We start from the raw sequence: 12,892 nt of genomic DNA on the forward strand, positions 1-12,892 counted from the left end.
CTCTAAAGGGTTTTTTTCTGAGGAAACAATGCTCTGCGCCAGACATTTTAACAAGACTGCAGTCTCCCCGGCTGATGACGTAAAAGTGACAGAGCTCATGGAAACTAAGTTGATGTGGCATGAGCAGATGAGGTCTATTATATATTAAGTAGTGTGAACAGAATGCTGACACAAGCATGGCTTCTCAGGAAAATTCTTAGAGTTATATAAATCGTCCCTTCTCTCACTGATCTACTCTCCTGCCTCTGCCTTGCTGGAAAGCTCTTTCACCACAGCCTCCTAAACTAATCACATCATGAGGTCATTCTTTGGATCAATTTTTGTTATGCAAAAACGAGCCTTTCACAGTGCACAAATTAAATACATCCACAGAGTACGTATTCAGTGCAGAGATAGTGGTTCCAGTCATCATTTAATTGCTCGCATTTGATAAATAGTTTGTTCAAAGCAGGCACAACATCATACACATATCATGCCCAACTAGGCCATAAGTAATTAGTAGGAAAAAGTAAGCAATTAGTATCATTAAAAATGAAGAACCCCATCATTTCCTGCCTTTGGGAGTTTTTCAGAAATGTCTGGATGTGCTACTTGTTCTCTGTGGAAATGAGCAGGAGACGAATCGGATTTTCTGTAATCACATAATAGCTTCCAGGAACTCTGAGTGAGTATTAAAAGCCAATCTCCTTTCAGAACCCAAAGATGACTTTCCTTCGGATATTCACCTCTACCCAGCGGAGATTTCTGATATCTGCATCAACTAAAATTACTGGCTAAAATGTTGGTTATTTCTCCTGAAATAAAGATGTTTTATTAGTTCTAATGCTATGTTGCCTTGAAATCCAAACAACCAGCACTTTACACACTCACACTAGCACACACACTTCTCATTAAGTGGTTCTTACCTTTGCTCTTAAGGGAACTTCCGACCAGGCGTCACCTGCAGAAGAAAAAACAATGGAAAAGTAGTTTTTGGGGTACCTAGATTAATATTTGTCGTGTTGTACTTTGTTTTTAAGACATTAATTACGCTAAGATAAAATATGTCATGCATTGCCAGGGAAAAAGGTGAATATCAGAGTTTCATAAATTTTCATCTGGGCATGTGGCCTAGAATCTGAATTTCATTCTTTTTAGGCAATTTAATTGAGTCGATCTGTAAAGTCATGCTTCACACTTCTTTTATGATGAAATCAGTAGAGCATTAATACGCCTATGAACTATTTATTATCGATTCAGTTACAGCGTCCTTCTTCCATAATTTAGTGACAATTAAATGCAAAAATTTCCAAAATAAATCCACCATTAGCTCGATACCTGTACCTAATCACTGCTGCTGAACACAGTGTGTCCTCCATCAACATCACAACCACTTCATTACAAACACAATTACAACTAACACACTCCAGTGGCCACTGCTTTGTGTGAATAAAAATACAGGTCAAAAGAGGCATCTCAAAACATGTCAGTCAAGAGGGGGTAGCAATCATCCATATGGAGGGCTGATCCATATTCATGACCTTTATATGCACACAACCTTAAATAATGGGGGCAATGGAGGTGCAATCGCTCACTGCCACAGAGGTGGAGGATTTATAGATGACGTCTGCTCCCCGTTAAACATATTAATTTGCAGACGTTTGCAATTCATTAATCCCGCTTCCTACTCTGTGATGCCAGGTGTCATTATGTGTAGAGGTGGTGGAGTAAGCTCCAGAGTGTGCAGCTCCAGCAGCTCCCTGACTGACAGGCCTCTTAATAAGAATCGAGATGCACGATGGCGTGGCCAGCGTCTGAAGAGCGCCCTTATTACAGTACGCTGGTCGAGTCTGTGAGCTGCCAGCCTGAACTCACTAGCTTGTGTGTACTGCCAGTCTGGAATCTAAATCAATCTGGTTTATTCTGCTGTGAATCAGGGCACATTTGAATTTATTTTCGAACCATATTAGGTATTATATTCTATCTATTATATATTGGCTTAATTTAACTCTGTACTTTGATGCATTTCACGGACAAAGGCTAAGATGAAGAGCGTTATTATGAACAGAATCTGTCTAATCATATCGAACACCATCAATCGCTGAGCATGATAATAAAAGAGCCTCTGTGTTTGACATGTGAATGATAAATCTATAGTTTATACCGTTTACATGAAACATTTCTTGGACAGGCTTTGATTTCGGGGCAAAATAGAGTATCCCATATGGCTGAAGGATTAGCTTTGCTCCCCCAGTAGTGAATCCTCAGCCAGGGGCAAGTCTTATGGATTCCAATCCCAGTATTAACTCATAATATTACAGCTTCAGAAAAAGATGATCTTACCTACTGCAGCTAACCAACTGTTCATGTGGACCTCCATGTGGAGCCCATGTGTGTGAAATGTGCTATACCTTTGTTCTTAGTCTTAACTTAAACTGTCAGTGTAACTGATGCATATATTAATAGAGCTAATTTATTCCTGCAAGTGCTGCACTGCAGCTCTATTTTGAGCTGTATTGCTATTATGCATTGCCCCATTATTTTTCTTTCAGACACACTGATTAACCTTTCTAGAGACTGTTTAATAATTTAATAATATGCAGATATTACCAACACATCAAGACTAAGACTGTGATAAATATTAAATGACTAACAAGTTAATATTCTTCAGGTATGCAGTTTCTCCTTGCCATCAAACCAAATTATTCAAGGCTAAATAAATCTTAATAGTGCTACACAAGTACTGCTGTATGTTCCGGTTTTAGTATCTCATTTCAATTAGTGTTGTTTTTTTTAACAAGAAGATATCAGATGGACAATTTCTTTATGTTTTAACATGAGCTCATCTACAATAAAACGTTATTTCCTCTCCCCTACACTAACTGAAGCCATGATGGACAGTGTAGTAAAACAGAGTTGTGGACAAAGTCAGGGGTCTCTAAGCTACAGTGAGCAGCCTTGTTTTCAGATTCAAGGTTCATGGCTTTTGATAAATATGTGGTACAGGCAACTTAACACTTTTCCACTTCCTTCCATCTTAGAGTGAAGTCCTTCACAGCCCATTAAATCATCCACTTTAGTGAAGGTCAATCTGAAAGATGCCAGAGGGAGTCATAAAGCTCACGCCTCTTAGCATCTGGAGCGAGTCAGTGCAGCGACACACACCTCTGAACGGGTTTATGCGTTTCACTGTATTTCACCTCCATTTCATTTCATGCACAAATGCACATTTCCTTCTCTCCATTTCAAGCATAAAGAAACATTACCTTTATTTCCATTTAATGTGAGTTATTACAGTGTGTAAAAATAAAAGCTTTGCTGCCTGAGTGCTGTCAGTAATTAGGAAAGATACAAATGACATTCAAATGGACACAGACACGCACAAACACACTTACAGCTCCAGGTTTATTAAAGGCAGCATTAAAGCCGAGATCTCGCTCAGGCATTCTGCCAGAAGCAAAGAAATTACCATTTTTTTCCCCTCTGCTGTATGTGTGGGTAAAGCTTTTTGTGTTTGTTTGTTGTTGTTTTTTTTACATCCCTGTTTAACCTTATCACCTTTCTCTCTGTCTGTCTATCTCTAGATCTCTCTGCAGTTCACAATACATGTGAATCTAAGCATCTCCAACCATGCATCTTTTTCTTTCTCTAGTCTCCGTATAGCTGATATTCTAAACTACATGCTTATCACAACCTGCGCTTTATGTAAAGGACGCTACTTTCTTTTTATCTCCATAGTTTGTCATTTCATCTGACAGTCTTTCAACGTGAAGCAAAGTCTCCCTTTTATGGAAAAGCTACAGAAAGCCCAAAGAGAAAATGCCTCTATATATCGTGCATGTGGATTTTCCAATATTTTTACATAAATCAAAAGAAAATGAGATATCACTCTCGCTACCACAGGTTATTTAATGTAGTTTACAGCATGATGATATCAGAGCAAATGGTATCCATGCACCAAGCTGCCTTACATGCTATCAATCATCACTCTAATATTTATTCCAGCAGTTATCACTAAAAGCTCCTAACACAATGCCATCAGCAAAGATATACCGTAAGACAAACTGCACAAATGATATGACAGTAGATCTAAGATCACAATAAAGTGCATCTTTGAGTGAGTATAGGAAAATATCATTGTCTTTTATTCCATACATGAAATTATACAAAAAGAATGAAGTCATCAGGATCTATACATTAAAATATACATCAATTATCTTTACCAGTTAGCGATCATGAACTAAACTGACAGGATTTCTAAGAGGAATTTTAATTAAGATTAATATGTCACAAAAAAGTTATGAATTAATTTATTTGTCACATACACCATCACAATCGGGTCACTCTTCCTAGACTAACTACATTTAAGAACTCATATACACCGATCAGCCATAACATTATGACCACCGACAGGTGAAGTGAATGACACTGATTATCTCCTCATCATGGCACCTGTTAGTTTGTGGGATATATTAGGCAGCAAGTGAACATTTTTTCCTCAAAGTTGATATGTTAGAAGCAGGAAAAATGGGCAAGCGTAAGGATTTGAGTGAGTTTGACAAGGGCCAAATTGTCATGGCTAGATGACTGGATCAGAGTATCTCCAAAACTGAAGCTCTTGTGGGGTGTTCCTGGTCTGCAGTGGTCAGTATCTATCAAAAGTGGTCCAAGGAAGGAATAGTGGTGAACCGGCAACAGGGTCATGGGCGGCCAACAACAGACATTGCCTCAAAGCAGCTTTACAGAAATATCAAAATATAGAATAAAAATTAAGTAAATATATAAACCTAATGAGCCTGAGGCAGTAGTGGCAAGAAAACACTCTCTAACATGATGACAGGCAGGAGTGGGAGGAGTCCTCGATGAAGTAGCTCAGAAACTGCATCATCTTGGTGTAGATGTGGTGCAGAGAGGGGAGAGTGATATATGTGCATGTGCATAATATTCATTGATAATGCTGTCTAACTAGCTACCATCAGTCAATCTAACAGGATTTATTTAAAAAAAAAAAAAAAAAAAAAAAGACTATATAAAACTTTATTTATAAAAGGTTTAGATACTGAATTGCTCCCTCTGCCTAGATATTTCATTTCAAACAACCTTTTCAAGTGAAATCATGAATGTTTCACTTTGCAAAGGCCTTTGAACACCATGTACATGCTAATACGGATAGAACTGAAAAGAAAAATGAATGTTTGTCTACATGTTGACCTTCTGTTCATTCTGACGTACATTCCCTGCTGAAAAATTCAGTTAAACCATCTTCTACCAGTTTGACCAGTTCTGCCTGTGTTTTAGCACAGATTTTTTTCAGCAGGAATTTGACCATCAAAATCTACATCATAAAAGTGGTCTATAGTGCCAGATTGTATTGTGGATGGGAAGAAAAAGCTCATTTTTATTATACTGTTATAGACCCTCATAGGGGCTCAAGGCCATGTTGATCTGCACCAAAAAAACTCTCTCAACACTCACTCACAGCATTTGTTCTGCAGTTTCAATATTATTACAAAATGCTATTGCTATTTTATTTCTAAAATGACACAATTAACTTTTTTTTCTATTTTAAATTAACTGTTAATTAACATAATTAACGAATACAAATTTTGTAAATTAATATTCGGACAATTTTGAGCCTTTATATAGTATAGGTATAGTGTAGGAAACCTACAGAAGAGAAAATCCTCCATGCTGGAAATCATTCAAGTGTGTACTGTTTAAAAAAAACATCATCTTTAGTAACCCCTTACATACTGGTCAGGGTCACAGTGGAGCCAGAGCCAACCCGAGGAACACAGGAGCTGAATGGTGGAATACAGGCTGAAATTCTTTACTTTTAAATGCCAGCCTTAGGTTTTCCTTCCAAAACATGTTCACACTGACATTCTGGAAAAAAACACCAGACCAAAGTTTCTGGTTGCCATGGATACTTCAGACACATATGTTGTTTATATGTTGTACTACACAGGAAGTCGAACCTGCTGTCTTAAAAAAAATAATAATAATTCAAAACAGAAACTTGGGTTGATCTACCAAAAACGTGCACACTAGTGCTTCTGCCCTCCTTGGAGGCAAGCCAAAGTAAATTCCTCATTTCACATCACTGCTCTAAATCTCTAACTTCTTTAATTTAGCCTGAGGGAGAATCTAAATGCTGAATATCATGCTGACTGCTTTACTAATTACAAGTAGGCCTTGTCACTTTAACTTCATCAGTCGACCATTGTGACTCATTATGAAACAGTTTGCATCTAATGTGCAATCTGTCAACACAGGGTTATAATGGAGTTCAGGCTGTGTGAAAGACTGCCTGGTGATGGCATTCCAGCTCTGACATGTCCTAGCATGTATACCCAAGCTATGATAGCAGGGAGGATAGCAGATGATGATTTGCTGTAAAAGCGAGAATTAGTCCGGGGTAAATAACTGCATCTTTTTTGTGGCGTTTCGGTGATAAGAAAATGTTATCTGTGTGTGTTGTGGCAAATAACCACTGCATATCCCTAATTAAAAACGCACACTCTATAGCTATACAGAAAAAGAAATAAGAGCAGCATTGTGTAAGTTAAAATGTGAGAGATAATGAAGCTGCAGAAGTGTGAATTAAATTCTTGATAGGGGTTAGTAAGCTAGGCAAGAGACAGAGAAGGAAGAGTGAGGAAAATTAAGTATTTTCCCCACCAGGAAGCAACAAGATGATCCTACCGACTAGAGTCATATTACTTTTCTTTATGGGCAGCAGGGAAAAGTAATTTAGCCAACAGCTGGGGGAAAGGAAACAGGATTAGAGAGTGTGTCTAGAGTGGATTTGTTGCAACATGACAACTATTTACAATCATAATTTATGGTTCCTTCAAATAATTATTTCATTATTTAATAATTATTATCCGCACAGTATTTTCTGTGTTTTTAACTACGGAGTATATAATAAATGTTTTATAAATTTCTAAAGCTTAGCAGGAACTGTCATATCTACAGGTATGTTTCAAATTGAACCACATCACTTGGCTTGAAAGAAATAACTGAACATTACAGTCTTTGATGTGCTTTGTTCATTTCCTCCTGCTATACAATGGGACCTAGCGGTTCCTCAAAATAAGACAAAAACCAAAATTCAACAACACACACTAGGTCACCACCCATGCAAAAGTGTGGTGTATAAACATCTCTTACTGCTTTGTAAATGAATATGAACTATGTTGCCAAATTTGTAGTAACATGTTCGATTTCCTTTGCTTTTACATTATATTTTCATTCCAATTTAAATAAACATTTTCACAAATAGGATATAATCTTTATTAATTAAAAAAATTAATCCCATGCCTCATGACATTACACTACCACACCCAGGGTATCTCTAACAATGCAGGATCAGCACCACAGACAGCAACCCAAACTCAAAAACACATGAAAAAGAGGTCAAACAGCTCAACCTCACACAGCTGGAGCATGACTTGCAGGTGGAAGAAGGTCTTCACACCCAGTGGGAGATATAGAGTCTAAATATGAGGTGAGGTCTTAGTAAGCTACACCTTCTCCAGAGGAATTGCATGCAGCATCCTGACTAGTGCACACCAGTGCGCCACAAGGATGTGTGACAAATCAACGGAAAATAAGCTAATGTTTATTTTCATTATAATGTACCTTGGCATATTTTTTACAACCCTTACTGAGAGATGAACACTTTATGAAAGTGATCAGTCAAAAGAACTTTGAAGAGAGAGAGAGAGAGAGAGAGAGAGAGGAAGGTGTGTTTTCGGCCTTACAGACCAGGTTCTGAGACAAGCCTGGATGTTTTTTTACTGTTTAATATATTTGATTTATTTGTATACACAGCAGGCTTAAACTATATAAAAAAAATTTAAACACACTCATGTGATACTTTTACCACCTTTTATACACCAACTATTTTTATTTCTCATAAAAGCACCCTATAAACACTTTCCACTGTGAAATGCATAGATATTACCGAATATTGCATTTTGTGAAATATTACCATCTTTATTACTGTATTTATTTAATATTAAGGTCTAAATGAATAACGGTTCACATTCATACAGAAATCCTTCTAGTTCCCAAGGTTTCACAAATTTTATTTCACCACTATAAGACAATAATGTAGAAAAAACAGCTGTAGCTTAGATTACAGCAATTGCTTTTTAATGGCAAGCTGCAGATGTTCTGTTGTCTGTGTGAGGGGCCAAATATCAAGCCAAAGCAAGTCAGTGACTAACCTTGGAGCAGGGAGTGTCATCATATAGATACAGAAATAGAAATAGATATAGATAGTCTCTGAAGGGTTAGAGATCTAAACTGGAGAAGTTATTATTAATTTTTTTTTTATGGACAGGCCCAATTCTCATAATCAATCACTACTAAACTTCATAAATTCTCCACAAATTCTCAGCTCTTGAGGCTGATGTCTAACCTTATGACACATTTAATGTATTGGATCCTCTGTAGTCATATAGAAGTTTGAAGGAAAAGGATTGTAACTGTATATCAGATTCAGACTTTTATGTGCTACTAAAGAACTAAACAGCCTTACTGGGTATTATTTTCATAATTACTTTGAGACTGGAGACACTAAATACGTCTGAGCTTTCAGTAAAAACATCTAAATTAATTTAGCATTAGTCATTGTGAACTGCATTCTCTGGCACTGCAAATTTAATTGGTAATTTTTGCCAGGCTTACAATACATGCTTGATGTTTGAGGTGGTATTCTGCTTGGCAGATATTGAGAATATTAATACAATCTTTGCAACTGCTAAGATTATGAAACACTTACTCAAAACATTTCCTTAGGGCCTCTTCACTGAGCGAGGCTGCAGCTCCAGACTGAATGCTTTTTGACAAGAATAGAACAACAGGCCTTGTAAGACTAGCAGTGGGACCATTCAGAATTAAGCATCAAATCGGCGTGTGGTAATGGAAAATAGGTTACGAGTGCATACATCTGTGGTGTCAAATCTTGAAAAACATCATCCAAAGACAAAACTAAAGAATACAACCCCTCAAAGGGACTTAGTGAATCGTTAGAAATATAACAAGTATATCTCTCGGATATAAATGAGAAGAGGAAACGCAAAAGGAGAACAGGAGAGCAAATAGGCTTATGAGGGGATTGTTAGCAAAAAGCTTTCTGTTGGCAGATGACGCTTTTCAGCCTCTGGTCTCACTGTGCTACACTGTCATTAGCTAGAAAACAGCAGACAGCATCCAAGGAAAAATGCCTTGCTCTCCAAATGAATACAGAGATCTTGCTCTGGGGTGAGAGCAGATAAAATCAGATTCTGTAGCTTCTATCACCTATGCAAATATTTAAAGGAAGACAGTTGGCTTAGAATAGATTATAAACTTCAGGGCACTTCTCTTGCTGTCAATTCCACATACAACTTCTAAATTAATTGCTACCACATTGCATGCAGGATTTTGTGTTGAAAACGTGTTTCACCACTCACAAGAAGCTGCGAGGGAGGACACAAATTGATTGACATGTACTATCTTTGGGGACACAAGGCGTTAGTGTGTTCTGTGGTGACAATGAAACTTACAGCAATAGCAGTACAACCACGTGATTGAGAAAGGACTAAGAGGTTTAAGCTTTCCTCATTTTCCTATTCGAAACCTGATGTGAAAAGAACAAATCATATGGTTTTAATACTTTGAATAAATCTTCTATAGCAATGATCATTTAATATCAGCAAGGTTGAAGCTCATGAATTGTCACCACTGATAATGATGGACCTGTCACAGACCTATGGTGCTGCCTTCTGTTTAGCCCTACGCTCTATCCGCTCTGCCTTGAGCTCATACTGACAATGTTATTAATGTTATTAATAGATACATGTCTAGAACCACAGTCCTTGCTCAGCAAGGCATATTAGTGTCTATAAATTTGCAAAGTTTGTTAATACAGGTTAATTCAGAAAACATTAACTTGTTTGAGCAGAAATTAAACGTCATAACAGAAAATCCGACCACATCACCGTCACTCGGCTGAATTTGAACAAATTAGATTAGGCTTGGATCTGTTTCCAACATATATAACAAAGCACTTCTGTAAAAGCACATCTGCTAAAGGCAATGAACATAAAAGTAACTCTAAATGCAAATGACAAGTACAACCCAGACAAAACATTGCACATGATGTGCTTGGTTATGTTCCATCACTTTTTCCAGTCTCTACACTTCCAGTTTACTTGTGTACCTTGGACACCTTCCTAGGAACAAACATCCAAATGCAATGTAAAGGTTTCCCTCGAACTAGCTATTCCATCCAAAACACAAACATCAAGCTATTTAGTATTCAGTGACTAGTTACTGGTTATGACATCCAATTTTTTTTATTGCAAGCCATTACTCTATTTTTGTACGAAAGCGTGCCTTGATTTAATATTGAACAGCCTAAAGGGTTCACAAGTGCTGAATTCACCTTCAATTAACGTAGGGCCTCATTGACTATCTGTTACAAAAGAAAAAAAGGTTTGAAAAATCCTTGAAGGTACCGAAACAGCTATGAGCAGCTGACAGTAGACTCCATACTTCTCATGCCTAGGAAATGCCGCAATTTTAAGCAAACTGTTCTGAAGTCTTTAGCTCTGAAGTTAATTAGACATTGAGCTAACAAAAGTGTCCTAAACTGAACTTATTGATGCTCTTAACGGCATACAAGACAAGTGACAAATGACAGGAAATAAAAGTGGCTCTATTATGTTGTGGACAACATTTTAATGGTTCGGGTTCATTTAACCCCTTGGAAGGGAGAGTCACTGCAAAACAATAAAACTTTTTCAAAGTGATCATGTATATTACTATCCTAACAATGCCGTGCAGTGCAGTGGCCTCTTCTAGGACAACAATAACACAACAATAACACAATAACTCATTAAATGATTCACTGAGTAAAAAGAGATGTCACTGAAATGCTATGCCGTTCACAGTCCTCAGAACTTAACCCAGCTGAACACTTAGGGAGATGATGTGGAGTTGAAGTGTTCGACAGCAAAAGAAAAATCTTCACCTCTACACCCCTCATATTCATTTCCAAGGATATGTTAAAACTTTTATGGCAGCTTGTGGCCCTTTAATTTGTCACCTAATTTGTCAATACACAATTAGGCTCGAACATGTAAAGAAAAGGTGATAATGTATTTCGAGATCCCAGAATGCCGTGCACAATGTGTAAGCAATACGGTACACATTAAATCAACATTAAAGGCTGTCTATAACAATAGTTTTTATGGATGCAGAACAGAGCTGGAGGTTTAACAGAGTTCGTGTTTCCCAGCTGTAAGAGAAAAATGCTCAGCTCCATGATTTCACATCACAACAATATCCATCAGGTTTTAATCAGCTTCATCACAGTGACCCCAGTGGAACTGCGCCATAGAAAACCGGCTGTTGGACGACCTCCCATAACCCGGGCCTTGGGTTGGAGTTGGCAAGAAATCCTTCCTGTCATAGACAACAGCTACTGCTTGTTCAAGAGTTATTACTACTGCATGGCATACTGCCAGGATTACAGACAGAAGGCAAAAGTCTTTTTTTTTTTTTTTTTATTCATACAATATAAATGTTTATCACACGTTAAAAATATCTATGATGATGTTGCAATATGAATGGTTGATGCATCTTGGTGAGTAAACCATTCCCAGGGTTAACATTACCTGAGAGGAGGACTGGGGACTAGCAGTGTAGATGTGGACAGTGCCAGGCAACACGGTCAGATATGTATTTGTTTTAAAATGTGGAACTTCATTCTACTCCCTTTTTTTTTAAATGTTGGCAGTACAAGACAGACAACCATCCCAAAAACAACTCATTTCCAACAAATCACTGGCTAGTTTCTGAATGGTTCTAAGTATTTTCCTCCAGCAAAATCATCCAGATTGTTGTTTTAAAGTCCTCTAGGGTGAAATGGTCAGTGAAAATATGCAAGTCGAATGCCCACATGTTGTGTTTATGTATTTCTGTAAAAATGCTAGCCACAAAAAATGCCTCTCTAGATTATTGTATGGGAGTTGGGATGAGATTGTAAGCCATCCCTTTATATTTATTTAAAAACAAATAAACATACATTAAGGGAAGCCCAGTCTATTAATATTTTTTGTCTTTCTCAGCCTATGTACAGGTACTGGGTCTGCAGAAACGCAAGTCTGGGGCAGTAACATGATCTCAGTTACAACATTCTATCTTTACCAAGCCTCCACATGGGGTGGAATTATTCCCACAATGAGACAGCTTATTTTTCAGTAAATCATGTTTTACTTATTTGTCTGATTATTCAGTTAGTTTAAGAAAAAGGATATAAATACTATACATTATTCAGGAAGTATAGTAAAACAAGGCCAATCCACCTACGGCATACTCTTAAGTTAGGAGGAAACTCAGTACAAATGAGATAGATAGATAGATAGATAGATAGATAGATAGATAGATAGATAGATAGATAGATAGATAGATAGATAGATAGATAGATAGATAGATAGATAGATAGATAGATAGATAGATAGATAGATAGATAGATAGATAGATAGATAGATAGATCAGCACAAGGTTTTATGTTGTGGTCCATATCATGAACCATTAAGCCAAAGAAAATACTTTTTATCACTGATCCTCCTAGACAAAAAAGCCCCATTTATCTTTACACACTCTAATTACTTTTCCAAACTACTCCTAGGGCTATTTTCATATATTTGGTGCCAAAATACACAGAGTGTGAACCTCAATAATGATCTTAAACATGTTAACATCTGTAAAAAAAAAAAAGGGAAAAAAAAGGATTTCAATCAGTTCATATAAGGTAGAGCCTAATTTATTCCAACAGCTTTATCTAATGATTATTTGCATGAATTTGCTTAAAACCTAAAACAGGTATATACAGGAAACCGTTCTCAGGCCATTG

At 37.1% G+C, this 12,892-nt stretch overlaps 1 protein-coding gene across 3 annotated transcripts in view; it reads right to left on the reverse strand.

Moving 5' to 3' along the window:
• The window catches only part of ndst2b (N-deacetylase/N-sulfotransferase (heparan glucosaminyl) 2b), a 52,069-nt gene that overhangs the window by 32,661 nt on the left and 6,516 nt on the right, over positions 1-12,892 (reverse strand). For 2 of the 3 annotated variants that reach the window (XM_058406413.1, XM_058406411.1), the window contains exon 2: positions 906-940. The exons of the other annotated variant lie outside the window; for it this stretch is intronic. The gene's annotated coding sequence lies outside the window, so the exon portion shown is untranslated. The remainder of the gene's footprint in view (positions 1-905; positions 941-12,892) is intronic. 3 annotated transcript variants of the gene reach the window in all.

Source organism: Hemibagrus wyckioides, linkage group LG13, assembly GCF_019097595.1.
Source record: "Hemibagrus wyckioides isolate EC202008001 linkage group LG13, SWU_Hwy_1.0, whole genome shotgun sequence".
In the NCBI taxonomy this organism is placed as follows: domain Eukaryota; kingdom Metazoa; phylum Chordata; class Actinopteri; order Siluriformes; family Bagridae; genus Hemibagrus; species Hemibagrus wyckioides.